The sequence below is a fragment of the Polyodon spathula genome, chromosome 14 (genome assembly GCF_017654505.1).
Source record: "Polyodon spathula isolate WHYD16114869_AA chromosome 14, ASM1765450v1, whole genome shotgun sequence".
In the NCBI taxonomy this organism is placed as follows: Eukaryota; Metazoa; Chordata; class Actinopteri; order Acipenseriformes; family Polyodontidae; genus Polyodon; species Polyodon spathula.
In genome coordinates this window covers 34,039,975-34,059,974 of record NC_054547.1, presented here as the reverse complement: position 1 = coordinate 34,059,974, position 20,000 = coordinate 34,039,975, and positions in this window count along the sequence as shown.

Genomic DNA, 20,000 nt, shown 5'->3' with positions numbered 1-20,000 from the left:
GTTACAATCAAGTAGTAGTTCTTTTGTTTGAGTGGTGAACCCTGTCTAGCTTGCAGATAAGCACACAGGGCTAGAGTAATCTTGTTTAGTATGCGATTGGAAACCATTTTATTAGACAGTACAACACATATATTGACTTTACCACTACATAGAAATTATGAAGTGTGTCAAATAACATTATACTGATTGTACATAATGATTGATGTGGTCTGTATATAAGACCACCTGCCGGAGTATCGTTAGAAACTCAAAATTGAGATACAATACACTGCAATGGAACTGCACTGATGGTGGCTTTGTTTTGTTCTTTTTGCTTGTTACAGCAGGTACCTTGGCCAGGAATTTTGGGATGACCACAATTGGACAGTGACCAATGGGACAGCATTCAGGATGGGGAGAGTCCGGCTGATATTACAAACCGGGACACAAGGAATAAAAGGTTAAAAGAAGCCAGAAAAATGCTTATTCACTGCCAAACATGAACTAGTTTAGATGTGTAATAGCTGCAGTATAGAATACTGACCTTAGGTTTAGGGTTTTGGTGTAGGGAGAGGATTATTCATTGTTTTATTAACAATAATATGATAACCAATCAGAGTACAGTGTCCTTACAGGACCATTTGGTGGTACCTTTGTAAGGACAGCGCTACCCTGTGGGAGCTACCCTGTGTGAGCTACCCTGTGTGAGCTACGCTGTGGGAGCTACCCTGTGTGAGCTACGCTGTGGGAGCTACCCTGTGTGAGCTACCCTGTGTGAGCTACCCTGTGGGAGCTACCCTGTGGGAGCTACCCTGTGGGAGCTACGCTGTGTGAGCTATGCTGTGGGAGCTACCCTGTGGGAGCTACCCTGTGTGAGCTACGCTGTGGGAGCTACCCTGTGTGAGCTATCCTGTGGGAGCTACCCTGTGTGAGCTATGCTGTGTGAGCTACCCTGTGTTAGCTACCCTATGTGAGCTACGCTATGGGAGATACACTGTGGGAGCTACACTGTGGGAGCTACCCTGTTTGAGCTACCCTGTGGGAGCTATGCTGTGGGAGCTACCCTGTGGGAGCTACCCTGTGTAAGCTACGCTGTGGGAGCTACCCTGTGTGAGCTACCCTGTGTGAGCTACCCTGTGTGAGCTATGCTCTGGGAGCCTTCGTTCTGCAGCAATACCCATCTCAATCTGTTGGCTCTGATTTGTGAATTTCTACTTTGAATGACAGTCCGCCAATACTCCCTTGCTACACATTATTTTTCTACAGTTACAGCTGCCACCGGCGCCTGCTTTTCACTATTAATAGAAAAATAAATAGAATGTCATTGCTGGGCTGCAGCTGACAGTTTGGGAACACCTGCTGTAGTGTGTTTTATCACATGGAAAGGCAATGGGAAATACCGAGTCCTAAATTATCACAATTGGTCAGCCTATTGTATGATTTAAAGATCCAAAGACCAAAAAGAAAACTCAACATTTGCTTTTGTATTGGCTTACCTTTATTCAAAGTCACTCAACACTGAATCAATCTTACATCTGCGCATTAGCGTTTAATGTTGATCATTCTTGTTTAATTACAATTTTAATACACAATTCTCCTTGGAACTGCGGCTCCAATATGTCTGGTGAGAATATTGTTTTATTTTATCGTACCTATAAGACTGATTAACTCTCGCCTGACATCCTGCAAGGTACATCATGAAGTGTAGTGTTCCATTCAATAAAATGTGTTGTCACATTTGACTTATATATCACTGACAGAAATATACCCTAAACATGACTGTATGCCTGGGTCACAAAGTCATTTGGTTGAAGTGGAAAGTTTCCATCTAAAGCAAAAGAAAATGTGCTTTTAAAAACACCTTTGTTTTAAGAAACTATTCAGGGGAGTTCATTTATGATCTTGCTTTTTTTTTTTTTTTTTTTTTTTTGCATCTTTGTAATTTTAAGTTGTAAAATTCCTTTCGGAAAGCAGAAGGTATGTGTTTCGCACCAAAGCAAAACATCTTAGCACAGTTCAATGAATGTCAGTCAAAATTTCCATAACATAATCAAAGCTGTGGTAGAGTACTTTGATCTAAGGTTTCAGTCTTTGATCCATCTTCCAACTAGATGACGCTTTTTACACAGAGCATGAAAAGTGTATTGTCTTTGTTTCTGAAAGAAACTAATTAGTTCAAGTGGCATACATGTATTTTAATAAGATATAAAATATGAAAAAAAAATCACAGTATAGGTTTTTTTCTGGGAGAAAAAAGTTTTTGCCTCTGTCTGTCTGTTGTAATCTTATAAACTACACAGACTCGGCAGATTGCTTGTTTTCATTGTTCAATTTATACAAGCATATTTTAATTTATGAGCTTCTGTAGTTTTGAATCTCAAGAGGTGAGAGGTTAATTCCAGTGTGTTATTACAATGTCTGCGGCATAATGAGTGGTCGGATTTAGTTGGACTAAACCCTATTATTCAGCAGATGTTTATAGTGATAAGGTTGGCTGGTTTCCTTGGTTACAGTCTATTTAGAACAATAAAGACATAGTAAAGAACATTAACCATTAATATCTTTTGTGTTACTTACATTCACTACCTGCGGTAGAAAAAAACAAAAAAACAAAACAAAAAAAAACGATATAATTTTTGTATTTTTACAAGTTTCTGCTTCTGTGGAATCTTAAATAAGTATTAACCAAGGCTTTGAAATATACTGTAGTGTTTTTTTATTACAGCAGGGGCAACATTGTCACTGGTCCCCCTTTTATCATGTATATTTATTTTAAGATTTGCAAATGGGTGTATATAACATGAGACAAAGAAGTACAAATTAGACCAATTAGCAATCTTTTATTATAATATTACACTGTTACTGGTACAACTGGAATACAGTTATCACATTCACAATAAATCATTTGCCACTAGTTGCAAATATGAACCATGTTAAAATCACATTAAAATGACATATGCTAATAAACACATGCTTAAACAGATCTCATGTGTCCAGTAGTTGCAGTGTGCTTAAATGGCAAAGGGCTACTTCCACTTACTGCAAGCATGTATATTCGTTCAAAGAGATATATCATTATGTTGTGTTTTGACAACTTACTGTTTAACGAATGCAGTCTATGAAAAATGAACTACAAACATTACATTCTTGAGGTAATAACATGCACATACAGTGTCTACACCCCTTTGAACTTTTTCACATTTTGTTGTGTTAATGCCTCAGAGTTTCATACATTTAAATGAGGATTTTTTTTCCACTTATCTACACACCATACTCCACACTGTTAAGGGGAAAAAAGTTTTTATTGAGAAAAAAATGATATATTAAAAATACAAAACTGAAAGATCATAATTGGATAAGTCTCCACCACCCCTGTTAATACTTGGTGGAAGCACTTTTGGCAGCAGTTACAGCAATGAGTCTGTTGGGATAGGTCTCTACCAACTTTGCACACATAGATTTGGCAATATTTGACCATTCTTCTTTACAAAACTGTTCAAGCTCTGGGGAGCATTAATGGACAGCAATCTTCAAGTTATGCCACAAATTTTTGATTGGATTTAGGTTGGGGCTCTGACTGGGCCACTCAAGGGCAATTACCTTTTTGTTTCTTAGCCACTCCAGTGTAGCTTTGACTGTGTGCTTTGGGTTGTTGTCATGCTGAAAGGTAAACTTCCGTCCCAGTTTCAGCTTTCTTGCAGAGGGCAGCAGGTTTTTCTCAAGGACTTCTCTGTACTTGGCCCCATTCCTTTTCCCTTTTATCCTGACAAGTGCCCCAGTCCCTGCGGATGAGAAATATCCCTATAACATGATGCTGCCACCACCATGCTTCACAGCAGGGATGGTGTTCTTTGGGTGATGCACTGTGTTGGGTTTGCACCAAACATAACGTCAGACCACAAAACTTTTTACCAATGGCTAAGAATCTCTTGAGTGTTTTTTTGCATTCTTCAAACGGGATTCAAGGTGGGCTTTCTTGAGTAATGGCTTCCTTCTTTCCACCCTACCATACAGGCCAGATTTATGGAGTGCTTGGGATATTGTTGTCACATGCACACTTTGACTAGTCTTGGCCATAAAAGCCTGTAGCTCTTGCAAAGTTGCTATTGGCCTCTTGGTAGCCTCTCTGATCAGTCTCCTTCTTGCTCGGTCATCCAGTTTGGAGGGATGGCCTGATCTAAGCTGGGTCTTGGTGGTGCCATACACTTTCCACTTCTTAATAATCATCTTGAATGTGCTACAAGGGATATTCAAGGCCTTGGATATTTTTTTATACCCATCCCCTGATCTGTGCCTTTCAACAACTTTGTCCCGGAGTTCTTTTGAAAGCGCCTTAGTGCTCATAGTTTAGTCTTTGCTTTGAAATGCACTACCCAGCAGAGGGAACCTACAGAAACTGCTAAATTTATCCTCAAATCAAGTGATTCACTACAATTTAACAAAGGTAGAGGCCACTTAACTTGGTGTGTGATTTTGAAAGAAATTAGTTACACCTGAGCTAATTTAGGATTGCTATTACAAGGGGGGTGGACACTTATCTAACCAAGCTATTTCAGTTTTTATTTTTAATTAATTTTCTACAAATTTCTAGAATATTTTTTTCACTTGGAAGTTATGGGGTAGGATTTGTAGATAAATGAAAACACAAAACAAAACCATTTTAATGCATTTTAATTCCAGGCTGTAAGGCAACAAAAGGTGAACATTTTGAAAGGGGGTGTAGACTTTCTATAGACACTGTATGTCTGAATATGCCCTTTATCCTTCAGCAGAGTGGGAATGTAGGACGGCTGAAGTTTTTGCATTGTTGGAAAGAAAATATGTCATAAGACAAAGCCAGTAGTGTCATATATTCAAAGTAGGAGTGGGTTTTCAAATGTAACTTCACTAAATAAATAGATACATGGAAATGGGCATGTTTTTAAATGTCAACTGCCTGTTTTACTCACTCCCATGTTGAAGTGGAACCCAATTATTTCACTGACCTCTCTCTCTCTCTCAGATAGAGCTCCTTTCTGGTTAAGAGATATAGGCATTTGATAAAGAGAAGAGACACTATAACAACTGGTTTCATTTGGGTATCAGCTCTCCTCAAGTAGACAATTAAATCAACACTCATTTTGTAAGTATGGGATATAAACCAAACTGGGCAGAGATCAAGGTCTGAGATGTGTATATTCAAAGAGTTTAGTTTCCTATTAAACACTGATTAGAAAACTGAAAAATTACTAAAACAAAAACAGCATTCTTAGAAAGCAGGTGGTTTTAAACTGTAATCGTTCAAGTATTCCAAGATTAAGCTCCCTGACTTAGCTGCTGTTTACTCCAAACCCAGTAATGCATATACGCTAATTAATAATTCCCAAAGGAATGATGTACTGTACAGTTGATTGCAGTCATATTTTTCTGAAACATACTGGTTTAGTTCTGGCAAAGGTAACTGCCTGAGGTATGTTAAGTGGCCAATGCTAGATGAAAGCTGTCACAATGCATATTTCAAAAGCACTCAACACCTATAAATGGAACTGCAACCGAAGAGAAATGTAATTGTATCTCATCGTTTAATAGATGTTCTTTGGCAGTGGATCACATGCACAGCTTGTAATAAAGGTCGACATTCTCTTGTCAGTGTAAAACATTGCTGGGATAAGCAGAAAACAGATCAAAACAAAAATATCACTGAACATATTGCTGTGTGCAGTGACGATAAAACATGCTGTCCATGAATTCTGTATTTTATAGGGTAAGAGAATTGTGCCTGTTGTGGCTGCCAAAAGTGACATTATGGGGCTGACGTGAGGATAGGCTTAGTGCAAACAATTGCAGCTACGAAATCCAAATTGGATGGTGGACAGGCAATTATTTTGCACTGCAGCCTATGTAAGCTTAAGAGCAATGATAATTACTCAACACCCACACAAAATGATCTGCTATAATGAAGGTTGCACTGAGTGCTGTCTGTGCATCAGGTTATTTAGCGGCTGCACTTACAGCCCAGAGGTGAGGCGAGTTAGGAGTACAGAGAGCAGTAGACGTTGTATGAGGTAAAACCGAACAAGAAATATAAGTCCACCAGGTGCACGTAAAAGGAAAGAAAAGTTTTCTGAGGAGGAGCTGAGAGTCCTTACGGTTGAGGTCACTCAGCATGAAATTGAGTTATTTGGAAAAGCCTAAGCCAACATCAGTTATATTACCAAAGAAGCCATATGGTCAACTATAGTGGAGAAAGTCAATGCTGTCGGTGTTACCAGAACAGTCAACCAGGTGATGAAAATGTGAAATTCAGCTATCTAGAATGACCTACGTAGTGAGACAATAATGCCTTACCACCAGGTTTTCCTGCCTGTCCTCAACAAGAGCCAAGCTTTGACAAGTTAAATTCTTTGTGCCTGCTTAGTATCCAATCTCCGCCCAATTCCATGGTCTTTTCTTCATTTGAATACAGTTCAGTATCATTTAAATGGATTTATGATGGCAAAGGGCTAATTTTATAGCGGGAGCAGAATGATAGATGGCATTTTTTGAGGCCATTAAAGTCCCACTTTACGTCCGCTAAACAGGTATCCTTACATCAGCCCTTAAATTTGAAGCAATTAACATTCTTATATTTCCCCTATCTATCAAATCCAAAATGGTCCATATTTGTTCATTTTAAGGTATTTCTTCCTACTATATATCCCATTTTTAATGAGAGTGCCATCTTTAAACAACTTCGTCTTCAGTATGTTGTTTAGCAGTAAGAGATAAAATGGAATTCATTCGAAACACATGGGGAAAAAAATAAGAATGCTAATTGCTAACAAAGATATGAATTCGACCCTTATTCTCTAGGTCAGGCCTGTATTTGCACATTTATTCCAGTTAGTCAATGTCAAAATCATTGTGGTATTTCTGCTTGGCTTATGGTTGTGCAAGATTGAAGAGAATTCCTGCTTATGGTTGTGCAAGATTGCGAGAAATGAATGACACAGCATGCTTACTGCAGTTTGAGCAAATGACCCCCACAATTACCTACATTGAATCCATATTGCTTTCTCATCATTTCCTGTTCACGATCTCTGCAATGTTTGATAGTTCTTTCTTTTATTACATTATTGCCACAAAATAATAACCCCCATTCCTTCCAAATATGCCATTATAATCCATCTGGAACCAACTAGAACCATAATATAAGAACTTTATAAAGAAGCAGGTTTATATATGTATACATATTAGATACATGTTTCTCAATTCAGTTAAGGGCCTGATAAGAAAATTAATCCTCGTCAGCAATCTCCCTCCTGACCTGTGAGAGCACAGTATAACAGGAACAGTGTGCCCTGGATGGGATGGTTTGGCAGTTCATTCCAGGGCCAATTGGAAGTCGGTCATCCAGAAAGGAGGCGGAGTCACAATATCGGAAGTAATCGATTTAATGCGGTAGGCGATGTGTCAGTCATGGATTGCAGGATGCGTGATTGCACTCGCTGCTGAAGGGGGCGTGGCTATAGGTATATCATGGAGTGTGGCAAAGCGATCTGTTCCTCTGTTATGGTTACGAAATGACCAGGAGGAATAAAAAGAAACCGTGAGTGTTTAGTGTTGTCTTGTCTGTCTATTTAACTGTTGTTATTCGTCACTGTAGATGGATAAATATTAAGGAGCTGTCGATATTAAGCCAGTATCAAACCTGAACTGCACTGCATCACTGTTAGCACTGTTTCGTGTATTCACAACACCACTTTCAACCAGAGCACTCACTGTTGGACTGGTGATCGTGTAGGTGTTTTAAAGTGTGTGTACAGTGGCTCTCAAAAGTATTCATCCCCCTTGGACTTTTCCACATTTTATTGTGTTACAACATGGAATCAAAATGGATTTAATTAGGAGTTTTTTCCACTGATCAACACAAAAAAAGTCCATAATGTCAAAGTTAAAAATAAAATCTACAAATTGTTCTAAATTAATTACAAATATAAAACAGAAAAGAATTGATTGCATAAGTATTCACCCCTTGTGTTATGACACACCTAAATAAGCTCTGGTGCAACCAATTGTCTTTATAAGTCACATAATTAGTTGAATGGAGTCCACCTGTGTGCAATTAAGGTGTTACACATGATTTCAGGTTAAAAAACACCTGTCTCTGGGAGGTCCCACAGTTGGTTAGTACATTTCCTAACAAAAACTACATCATGAAGACAAAGCAACATTCAAAGCAAATCCGAAATAAGGTTCTTCAAAAGCACCAATCAGGGGTAGGACATAAGAACGTTTAAGAACAAAGCTCGGACCTCAATCCAATTGAGAATATGTGAAAATAGTTTAAAATTGCTGTGTACTAAAGGTCCCCATCAAGCTTGACAGAGCTTGAGCAATTTTGCAAAGAAGAATGGGCAAAAATTGCAGTGTCCAGATATGCAGAGCTGGTAGAGACTTATCCAAATAGACTCATGGCTGTAATTGCTGCCAAAGGTGCCTCTCGCAAATATTGACTCAAGCGAGTGAATAGTTATGCATTCAATTATTTAATGTTTTGTACTTGTAATTAATTTAGAACAATTTGTAGATTTTATTTTTCACTTTGACATTATGGACATTTTTTGTGTTTATCAGTGTCAAAAGCTTCTAATTAAATCCATTTTGATTCCATCTTGTAACACAATAAAATGTGGAAAAGTCCAAGATGGGTGAATACTTTTGAGAGCCACTGTATTTCAGCACTGAACCCTGTGGTTTTGACTGGCTTTACACATTGCTGTATATATTCACTATTATTATTTAAGCAATTAATAAAGCTTTGTTTTTACCATTGTACCGTTGTTAGATTGTTGTTAGTAAGCACTGCATCACCTCTACACCTGTGCACTACAAACCACTTTGCCACACAAGCCTTTGTTTGTTATATAAGCAATTTTCAAATAGCGTTTTCAAAGGACTGAGGTAACAGATGTTAATGTGCTAACTGTTTTACAAAGGGGTGCTCTCCTGCAGGAATAATATGCATTAAAAATATAAAAAAACACAGGGTCTATTTCAATTCCTTAAACAGCAGTACCATCCTGATGTTACAGAACAGCAGTATTTAGATCCATTGCTGTTTTCGAGAATCCCCCAGGCTCTTCATTAGATTTTATATATTTACCTCCTATGCTAATTTTTCAGTTGTATGGATCATCCAGCTTTGCTTCTAAAACAAGTTTCTTGAATTTTGAAAAACAAACACAGTATTCTAAGATGTTTGTAAAGAGAGCCCTATTCCTAGTGCAGCAGGGTGATTAACCAACCTTTCAGTGCCCTATTTCCATCCCTCCCTAATCTGTGAATGTTTCGTAATCATCTGGGCTGCATTGCAAAGAGATATAGATTTGGATTTGAATCAGATTTAAATCCAAGAGGCACCATCTCCACTGAGTCGGATTGCATAAGCCCCTTGGTTGCTATACCTTAGTCTCTTCTTACATGAGTAATGTCCAAATACTTTTTATAAAAACAGGAGGAATCCAGAAGTGTCATACTGGACTTGTATCCAAGCTATCAGATACACAGCAGGTCAGAGAGCTCAAGCAATGTGTCATATAGTGATTCATGCACCAATGCTTGTCAGAGCATAACATCCAAAATTTGATCTCATCCAGCTTATCCACAACAGGATGAATAACTGGTGCATACATTCCTAGAGTGCATTTAGTTGGAAAGACAACAATAATGTTAAATCTTTGGCCATCTGGAAGGGAGAATATGATATAAAGACAGTATATGACAGATAACAGATAAGCCTTTTTTTACAGTTATTAAATTAAAATTAACACTGAGCCATTGTGACAAGGAGAATGGAACATGTCCACCTGGCTGTGCTTAAGATGAAAAATAGCTCCATCAACCTCCCAGGGAGTTGAACATCGCAATCAGCCTTAAGGGCAGTTAGTTTAAAAAAAAGTATCTTACAGGATATGGCACAAAATCAAAAATGTCTTATCCTGGGGTTGATAGCATGAATGAACCACTAATTCTGTTTAAAATGGTTTCAATGTACCCTGAACACAAAGTTTATGGATTTTAAATGTCACCAAATGCCAGAGATCCATCTTATTTCAAATATGCAGCAAAGAAAGGGTGACATGATAGATGTATGGTAGCTTCAATTATATTTTATACAATCAAGCTTCAACAGAATTGCTTTAGAGAAAACTACATACTGTACATGTATATGTCCAACAATGTTAGGAAACTGTGAAGGACTATAGCTAGTATCTAAGGGATTGTGCAGCAGCTGAGGTACAGTCTAGAGAGTATGTCCACCTTCTCACTTCTACTAACATCTTTGTTGCCACTCTTGTAAAAAAACAAAAGTGCACTATACATGTGCAGGTAGATAGCAATTTAATCCAGTATAAAGCTCACATTTTGCCTTCACTATGGACCAACATTAGCTAGGTATTAAAAGACTGCCCTCTGGTGTTTACTGTAAATAGCTTTTCAAAAAACATACTTTCTCTAGTGTGCTTTTTACATGCAGGTATATTGTGTGAATTTGTGCTGATCTGGAATTGTGTTACTTTAGTATTGCAGTGAAATATACAGTGTGTTCTCATTGAGGAAACAAAAATGCATGACGTTCATTGGTAAGATTTTGTGAGACAATTATTAAATTTCCTGTATTTTCTGTCTGTGTGCCTTTTCACAGTCTCCACAAGCCTGAGGTAAGAGGCGAGCAGGCAGAGGGGCTGAAAAGCTGCAGAACCTAACCAAAAATATATTAGTCTAATCCAAAGCAGTATTGGTCTTAAGACAACTCAAATATCAAGCAGATGTATTGCAAAAACAGCCTGCTCCTACTTTTTTCTTATTTTTTTTTTCTTTTTTTCAGATTATCTTCCCTGTGTGTGAAAGGTTCATATTAGGATGTCAACATTTGGTTTACACAAACACACATTGTGTGGCATGGAAGTTGGTTTCCAACAATAAATTGCAATGGAAATTGGAAAGTAAGCTGCTAGAACAGCATTAGCCAGCACAGAAAATTAAGAGTGCTACTTCTGGTTTTATTACATACCAAAAAAAATAAAATAAATAAAATTGACCAATTAAACCTAATTGTACAGTATATATACTTGAAGGTCCTACACACATTGTATCAGTATAATGCATTACCTTATATTATTTTGCTTCTAATTTGAATTTCTGAAGGTTTCATAGATCTTCAAATTTCCAGTTCGAGTTTGGACAGGATTTTGAGGCTGTGGTGTTTTACTTATTTTGCACTTAGCCTTAGGTACAGCAATCAGAACAAGTATTTACCCTTGAAATTGCCTGCATACAGTTTTTTTTCATATGATGAGAATATTACCTATCAATGTCCTTATTAATGCCTATTTTAATAACCATAAATAACTTGAGATCTCCTACCAGTGATAGACCTGTCTGTTAGGAACAGCATGGGAGCTTACAGACCAATTAAAACAGAGTAAGCAATAGAAATAACTGTACAGAACAATAATACTCAGGAGTGTGTGAACCATATTGTAAATCAAATGCACTACCTAGCAATGCAGATGGAAGCCAATACAAGTCCTGGGTGTTCTCTTTAGAAGTGAAAAGGATATTATGGATATAAGTTAAATCTTGATGTGAGATGGTTATCGGATCCCTTCAGAAAGCACAGGCAAGCTGTTACCAATAAAACAGTTTATTACAGCTGCTTAAAGATGTATTATTCTTTGTTCTCTAGCATTCATCTCAACCCTTCTCTTTCAGCTGTTATTATTGGGTTTTCAAGGTATGCTTTCAATGCTGTATGTGCTTGCACAGAGCTCTGCACTTCTATAGATCTTTTGTCCTTGTACTCTCATGCAGTGTCATGGATCCCTCTAGTGGTCGTTCTTAATAATCTTTATTAGTTCAGAAGTCGGGAAAATATACAAAGATGATCAAAGCTTTTTACCTCTGCACATCTGTATTTTTTCAAATTTTTGGTAGAATTATTATGATTCTTTTTTTTTTTTTTTAAATAGTATTTAACACAAGAAAAGGAGGACCACTGAAAATGCTGAGTACTCATTTAAGAATGCAAGCTTATTTGCAGGGCAGACTGCTGGCTGTCCTTACAGCTGTCTGGATTCTACAGTAAGCCCTTGGTTCAACTTTACGAAAAGCAATGTTTCGGCCATCTGGTTGATTGCACCTTGTGCTCATGCTTGTGAGTCCCACCGCTATAGCACCAAAAGATGGCACTCTTTTAGCACAGTGAAGTTCTATTAACATTCCTGGATGAATAAGCTGTCTCAAACTGTATGAATCATAGTGAAAATGAGAAATACTACAAAGCTGCATTTAGACCAGGCTCTGTTCTATGATGTACATTTCAAACTGATTATTATTTCTTTGTTAGTTGAAAATCTGAACAAATTATAGGGACTGACATTGGTATATTGGAGGATCCACTAGCTCACTGTATCGTTCAAAAAAAGCTACTTAAAGGACTTATTGCTCAAACTTTTAAAAACTTTTTTTGTATTATTAAAGAACAAAAACAGTTGACATACCCTGAGCATGTATCGCAGCATTTTGAGTTGATTTTGATGGATGATTTTGCCTTCTGTGGAACCTGGGGTTGCGTGTACATTTTAACTGCCATCTTTCAGATGGCACTAAGAGATTGGTGTGAAGGTTGTGGAGGAGGAGTGAAACTCAAAGCACAGCACGGGTTTAGATTGACCCTGGCTTGAATACTCTACCAATACTATCATGTGTGACTGTGGTTTGACTTTCATAATTTAACTGGCAGCCAACATATGGATTATTGCGCTGTTGAATTATTGCTTTGCGTTCTCAAGGGGAAGCAAAAAAAATGAAAAAACAAAAAGGAAAAAAAAAACCTGTATGTTCTTTAAGATTCTCTTATATTTCACCAGGCCTTGTTATTAAGACAGTTATGCTACATCCTCAGGAGAATGTCAGTTTCATTTAAATGCTTTTGAAAAATGGTTAATTTCATGCTGGCTAAAAAAAAAGCAGGTGTTGCTAATTAAATTTGAAAGGTGTACACCACTGAATTGTTTATTTAAAGTTCTGCTACTTCACTAGTTTACAGTAGCTTGTGAAAGTATTGACCCCCCCTTGGCATTTTTCCTATTTTGTTGCCTTACAACCTGGAATTAAAATGGATTTTTATTTGGATTTCATGTAATGGACATACACAAAATAGTCCAAATTGGTGAAGTGAAATGAAAAAAATAACTTGTTTCAAAAAATTCTAAAATATAAATAACGGAAAAGTGGTGCGTGCATATGTATTCACCCCCTTTGTTATTAAGCCTCTAAATAAGATGTGGTGCAACCAATTACCTTCAGAAGTCACATAATTAGTTAAATAAAGTCCACCTGTGTGCAATCTAAGTGTCACATGATCTCAGTATATATACACCTGTTCTGAAAGGCCCCAGAGTCTGCAACACCACTAAGAAAGGGGCACCACCAAGCAAGCGGCACCATGAAGACCAAAGAGCTCTCCAAAAAGATCAGGGACAAAGTTATGGAGAAGTACAGATCAGGGTTGGGTTATAAAAAAATATCCGAAACCTCGAACATCCCATGGAGCACCATTAAAGCCATTATTAAAAAATGGAAAGAATATGGCACCACAACAAACCTGGCAAGAGAGGGTTGCCCACCAAAACTCACGGACCAGGCAAGGAGGGCATTAATCAAACAGGCAACAAAGAGACCAAAGATAACCCTGAAGGAGCTGCAAAGCTCCACAGTGGAGATTGGAGTATCTGTCCATAGGACCACTTTAAGCCGTACACTCCACAGAGCTGGGCTTTATGGAAGAGAGGCCAGAAAAAAGCCATTGCTTAAAGAAAAAAATAAGCAAACACGTTTGGTGTTCGCCAAAAGGCATGTGGGAGGCTCCCCAAACATATGAAAGAAGGTACTCTGGTCAGTTGAGACTAAAATTGAGCTTTTTGGCCATCAAGGAAAACGCTATCTCTGGTGCAAACCCAACACCTCTCATCACCCCGAGAACACCATCCCCACAGTGAAGCATGGTGGTGGCAGCATCATGCTATGGGGATGTTTTTCATCGGCAGGGACTGGGAAACTGGTCAGAATTGAAGGAATGATGGATGGCGCTAAATACAGGAAAATTCTTGAGGGAAACCTGTTTCAGTCTTCCAGAGATTTGAGACTTTGAGCAGGACAATGACCCTAAGCATACTGCTAATGCAACACTCGAGTGGTTTAAGGGGAAACATTTAAATGTCTTGGAATGGCCTAGTCAAAGCCCAGACCTCAATCCAATTGAGAATCTGTGGTATGACTTAAAGATTGCTGTACACCAGAGGAACCCATCCAACTTGAAGGAGCTGGAGCAGTTTTGCCTTGAAGAATGGTCAAAAATCCCAGTGGCTAGATGTGCCAAGCTTATAGATACATACCCCAAGAGACTTACAGCTGTAATTGCTGCAAAAGGTGGCTCTGCAAAGTATTGACTTTGGGGGGGTGAATACTTATGCACGCTCAAGTTTTCCGTTTTTTTGTCTTATTTCTTGTTTGTTTCACAATAAAAAATATTTTGCATCTTCAAAGTGGTAGGCATAAATCAAAAATCAAATGATACAAACCCTCAAAAAATCCATTTTAATTCCAGGTTGTAAGGCAACAAAATAGGAAAAATGCCAAGGGGGGTCAATACTTTCGCAAGCCACTGTAACTTTTCAGTCAGACACAGATCCAAAGTAATATCTATCATAGTTGGTTTTCCATGTAGTGTAAAGTCAACGGGCTGTCTTTTGCAAGAGACGATACAATGTAAATTCAATCTCTTTAATTCACTATCGTGTTGATTGTTCTTTAATCTGGTCTCTTCTGGCTCTGTTTGCTTTTGATGACTTTCAATCATTGTATCCATGGCAACAGATATAAAGTGCTAGCAAGAAAAAAAATCCTTCTCATCCTTTGACATGCTACCTTGAATGCAAACAGAACACTATTTTGTATAAGGCCAAACTAAATTTGTGTTGCTGAAAAGTTGCAATAATATATATACATGTAGTGGACAAAAAAATGGAAACACCAATGTAAAGTCAGTTAAATGCGAATCGTTTTTGATGAAGCTGGCTGCTTGCGCCCCAGGTTAAAATTTGCAGTCAATTGATCTGCAGCTGCTTGCATGTTTTGCCTTGCACTTCAAATTAATGCAGGGATATCACGATCCTGGAATATGCTCTTCCACCCACTGTTTCCCTTTGCTGATGATGTCTTTCCCTCCCTATAATACCATAATACCAAGCAACACCCTGATACAACAGGGCAACATTCAATTTACAGATATGTCGTTTAGATAAATTGAACAGTCCATTGTATCTATCTTCTATTGAAAATTGTCTGTTTAGCACCTGTCATTACACATTTTAAACATTATAGGCAGTGTGGTCCAGTGGTTAAAGTCCAGGGCTTTTAACCAGCAGGTCACCGGTTCAAATCCCACCTCTACCACTGACTCACTGTGTGACCCTGAGCAAATCACTTAACGTCCTTGTGCTCCATCCTGTGGATGAGATGTTAAATCAATGTCCTATTGTAAGTGACTCTGCATATAATGCACAGTTCACAGCCTAACTCAGTAAAGAGCTTTGTGATGGTGGGCCACTGTGAAAGGTGCTATATAAAAATAAAGAAATTATTATGAACAAAGGTCTGTTCTGAAGCACTTCATTGTTAATTCCAATGAGTACAGTGTCAATGTCACCTAGTTTGATATCTACTAAAGTGCAGCAGCTAAAGTAGTAAGCTTGACCTTAGAGGGTGTGATTAAATCAAATATATTCTCAAATAAGCCAACCCAGCTGGTCCTAATAACTAGCTGTGTGCAAGAACTCTCTTCAGGTGAGGTGTAGATAGTGCCCTTGTGTGATCCTATCAGACAACCCCATAAAGAATGTATGTTTACTTGAAGTGCTACAAAATACTACTTTTAAAGGAACCCATGTTCTGAAGTGTGCATTATATCAGCATTTCATTTTTGCAGATGACAAGTTACAAAGCAATGTGATTGCTTGTGAATCTATGCACCATTCTATTGAAAAGAAAAATAACACAGAGCAAGTGTACAGTATACTCCAATGCTTCAGAAAGGAAGCACAACGCAAGCTTAATCAAGTCAATACACAGAGAATTATCTCATGCGCATTAATATTTAAACAGAAAATACAAAACCCGCTGTGCTGTCTTTGTAATAGGTCATGAAAACACTGCAGCAGGGAAGTGCAGTGCTGGTGAATGCGTCAGTGTGATGTAAGTGGGAAAGGTTTTGACGTCTGTGTGTCGGTGATATTGGTTGTCTTAGAGATATGCATAGTTTATTGTATTCAAGGAATTTGTTGTAATAGAGGACTTTCTTAGTGAGCAATCCATAGTGCCTTGCTGCCAGTTGTGCTAAAAAATATCAGACACTGTCTGAATACCAAAAGTGGGGATTATAATTAAAGAAAAACTCTCTATATTTGTGAATTATTTTTTAAGTTGTCTTCTTTGTAACACTTTAAAAATACATTCATAATGAATACATTCATAATGAATTCTGCCAGAATACCACAGCAGCAACACCTAAATATCTTCTGCACTTCCTCTGAGTTCTGAAGCAATTCATTTTGAATTCAGCCCTGTTAATTCATGTGGATTTATTTACCTGTATTCAGTCCCTGTTCCTTTGTAACAAAGCATCTATAAATCATGTAATTTAGGGAATTGTGAGAAGTGTAAATGCATGCCTTATACATGTGATCAAACCCATGGATTATACCCATGATCCCTGTTCTGCAGTAGTCATTACTGCAAATATGGTGTTTATTTCTAGAGAAAACCAATGGGAAATACATGAGCACTATTTTTAAATGTAATTATGATTAACATGCTTCAAATGCATTTACACATGAAACATGCTGTGCTCCAGTAATTGAGTCGCATAGGCCATTGCTGAAAACAGGAAAACTATCAGTACATCTGCCTTTCAAGAAATATTATTCATTTTAAATGCACCCATTTACACACATTAGTTATGGTTGTAATACAGGTGTTTAACTCAAATATAATTCACTCTTTTTTAGATCAGTTTAAAAAAAATATCCCATATTGTCTGACACATACTTCAAAGTACCTGATGACACATGGCCTAAGGCTACATTATTCATAAAATGATTCATAAAATCTGTTTCTCTAAATGTGCTAATCTGTATTAACTTTCAGACTACGTACATATTGCATGCTATATCCCAGTCAGGGAATCTATAAACAACTCTGCAGCTAATTTGCAGCCTGTAAATAGAGTGGATTTATAGTTTAGGAATATTATTCAAGGGTTCAGTCCTTTTAGTTTCAGATTGTTTTCTGTTAAAATGGATATCATGTACAAAAGCAATTTCCCTTTATCAGTCTTCCTCATTTTTGAGGCATTTAGCTGTTCAGGCAATTATCCATAAGAAAATGTTACTAATGTCAAGTAATACCTGGACCCACATAAGTTGCCATCTTAATTGCCAGTACTCATTTTGTAGTGCTGTAAAATTATAATACCAAAAACAAGCTTGCACGTGATTTGTTTAATAAAACTGTGATATAGCCATGTGCTACTAGTGTGTGGAATTAGCCATGGGGGATTATATATAAAATATGTCCTTTGAGACTTCAATATCAAACTCCCACGGATGAGTTCAGAAGATACATTCAAAATAAAACCTTACTTTTTACATGGCAGACCAACACATGATACAAAATATAAACATAATGAGCCACCATACAGTTACTAAGTGTCGTACCCCTATATTTTTTTATTTAATGCATTTCATTTTTAAAAATTAAGATTTAGTGTGGCACCTATTTTTTTAGTCTTGTAAGGCAGTTGGTATGTAAATAATGGCACTGACGCTTGCTTGTAAGTTTAATGGCTGCCATTTTCCAGGATTATAGTATCATATGCCATTGTTTCTGTATAAATGATTTAGCCATGCAAGAGGCCTCTTCGAAACCAATAGGATTTCATTAATCCTGCGGGACATGTTCTTCCAATTACCTAAAAAGTTCTTGATCTTGGATTTCAGGCAGGTCTACAGATCTATCAAAGATTTGTGCAATTATAAATTACAACCACTTTCAGGATAGTTGAACAATCAATTACTTGTACAGCATTCAGGGGAGAGATGATCAAAAAGGATGTGGGTGTTTTTTAGACGAACAATAAAAAAAGGTGACGTGGTAACACTGTTTATGTTATTACACTGCAGTTACACACTGTAACCATATGGCTACATTGCAATTACATTGTAAAAACACAAACACAGGTGTAAATGCATTGTAACTCCATTGCAAAATACAGAAGTGCTGATGTAAGGATGTGTGTAAAGGGATTTGCAGCTGCAAAACACCTAGAATCTGCATTTTGCACATGCAAACCATGTTTAGCGGCCACTAAAAATGTGGCGTATGTAAAGAATAGTTTTCACCTTCTGTTTTGCACCCGCAGGACTTTCCTTCCCTTTTCCCTTCCTGTGACATATTTTTTTTATTTTGTTTGATTTTCCTGCACCACAAATCTCATACAACGCCTACTGCTCTCTGTACTCCTAACTCACCTCACTTCTGGGCTGTAAGTGCAGCCGCTAAATAGCCAGATGCACAGGTGACACTCATTGTGATCCTCATTATTATGATTGCAGCTCATTATTTGTGTGTGTCGAGTAATTTGCATTGCTCTTAAACTTACATAGGCCACAATGGAAAATAATTTGCCTGGCTGCTAAGCAATTTGGATTTTGCAGAATGAATATCATTAGAATATTAGAATCCGTATGCATGTTAATATTGTAGATAATGTTTTATATATTCCTCTTTTGATTAAATGTCTCATATTGAAGATTGCAGTATCTAAAGGGTCTCAAATAATTCTTTGCAGTGTAAAATAGAATTGAACTTCCCACTCAATCCAGCTAGGGTCTTTATTAATGGTACTTAAATAAACACATACAGTCATTGTATATTAGGAACAATGGCACTAAAATTGAACTATCATTGCCTTCTTTAATTTGGCTAAATTAAAGATAATTTCCCACCATGTATGTTTGACTACCAGATCAATTGAATTTAAATAACTTGCATAGCATGACACTCAGCACTAAAATGCAGTAAAACAGAACACCTTAGCTACGGATGAACAGAACAGTACTGCAAAATCTCACGTTTAAAAGTTTCTGCATCAGTGTGCGACATAAAAGGAAGATCCAGTGGCAGAGTAAGCATTCATAAATAATTCATTCTGCCTATGTTCAGTGCAGGAAGCTAGTTCCCAATACATAATGATTGTCAATGTGCGTCATTGGCAAATGGGGGCTCATTATGTCCTTTTTCCTCAATTGGGGCAACTTGGCCACAGCTTAGACTTTTAGTCCATCCACAAAGCACATCCAGATCTGCTGCTGATGTATAGTAAATTAATAGAATAGAAGGAACAGCATTACCGGTGACCTGATAAAGGCAGTGCCTTCAATTGGTATATTTTGTAATTGAGGGAAACATAAGAAATATGAAATGTAGTGATCTAGGAAGTGATATATTTTCATGGCTTTTATATTATTAATATTGTGAGACATTGTATTATTTCCTCACTGTAACAGCTAACAGGCATAATTTATTATTTAACCTCTGTGACACTTTTAGTGTGTATGTTCTACAAAATCTGCAAGCGGAATTTTTTTAAAACATTTTAATCCTGGAGCTGTAGCTGTGAACTATTACATCTTCCAATAAAATGTATACAAATCAATTTGAGTAATACTTATTAGTGCATGAAATACGCATTCATTAACTTCTGGGGCCGTCTATTTAAACTCGTTTTAGTCATTAAATCAATGTGCTTCATTTTTAAATGTTCCAGTCCAGGCTATTGCTCATTGCATAAATACATTTAACATGAACACCTGCTTCAGCATTTTATTAATCCGTTTTGAATAACATTTCCATTTATGACCCACAGTTACTGCAACCTT